The 601-nt window shown below is 66.7% G+C and overlaps 1 protein-coding gene across 1 annotated transcript in view; it reads left to right on the plus strand.

Moving 5' to 3' along the window:
* The window catches only part of GALNT11 (polypeptide N-acetylgalactosaminyltransferase 11), a 106,057-nt gene continuing 105,456 nt past the window's right edge, over positions 1-601 (plus strand). Inside the window, exon 1 of the mRNA XM_019508129.1 lies at positions 1-54. The gene's annotated coding sequence lies outside the window, so the exon portion shown is untranslated. The remainder of the gene's footprint in view (positions 55-601) is intronic.

The raw sequence follows: 601 nt of genomic DNA on the forward strand, positions 1-601 counted from the left end.
GCCGCCGGGCGCGTGAGGGGACGATGCTGCCGGGCCGGGGCCGCCGGAGCCGGGGTGAGTGAGGCGCTGGGCTGAGCCGGGCCGGCCCCGGCCCTCAGTCGTTCATCCCTCCCCCGCGCAGGTGCCGGTCCTGGGCGCCCTGCTTCCGGCACCGGCCTGGTTCTGGGGAGCCGCCGGTGTTGGGCCGCCCTGCCCGGGGGGTTGTGCAGGTGTTTCGGGCGGCCAGCAGATCGCAGACGACTCGCCAGGCGCCTGCGTGGTCTTGATCCGCGGTTCCCAAACTCTGGCAGGTTGCGTATCACCGATTGAAAATACCACTTTCGTGGTCGTGAGCCACGGAATAACTCCGCTCGTGGGTCCGTGCGCGGCGGACGGGGGCCCGCCGGGCTGCGTCCCTCGCCCGCCTTTGCAGGGTGGGGGGACTTCATGGTCCCTCTGTGGCCTTTCCGTTGTGGCAGCGATGGCTGGAGTGGATGAAAGAGCCGAAATCTTTCTGCTGCCAGCTGTGTTGGTCTGCAGGCGGTGCAGAAGGGCTGGCTCTTCCCTGCCTACCGCAGAGACCGTGTTTTGGACGCTGCTGCTAAAAAAAAAAAAAAAAAAA

Source organism: Gavialis gangeticus, unplaced genomic scaffold, assembly GCF_001723915.1.
Source record: "Gavialis gangeticus isolate Ggan-Ray unplaced genomic scaffold, GavGan_comp1, whole genome shotgun sequence".
Classification (NCBI taxonomy): Eukaryota; Metazoa; Chordata; order Crocodylia; family Gavialidae; genus Gavialis; species Gavialis gangeticus.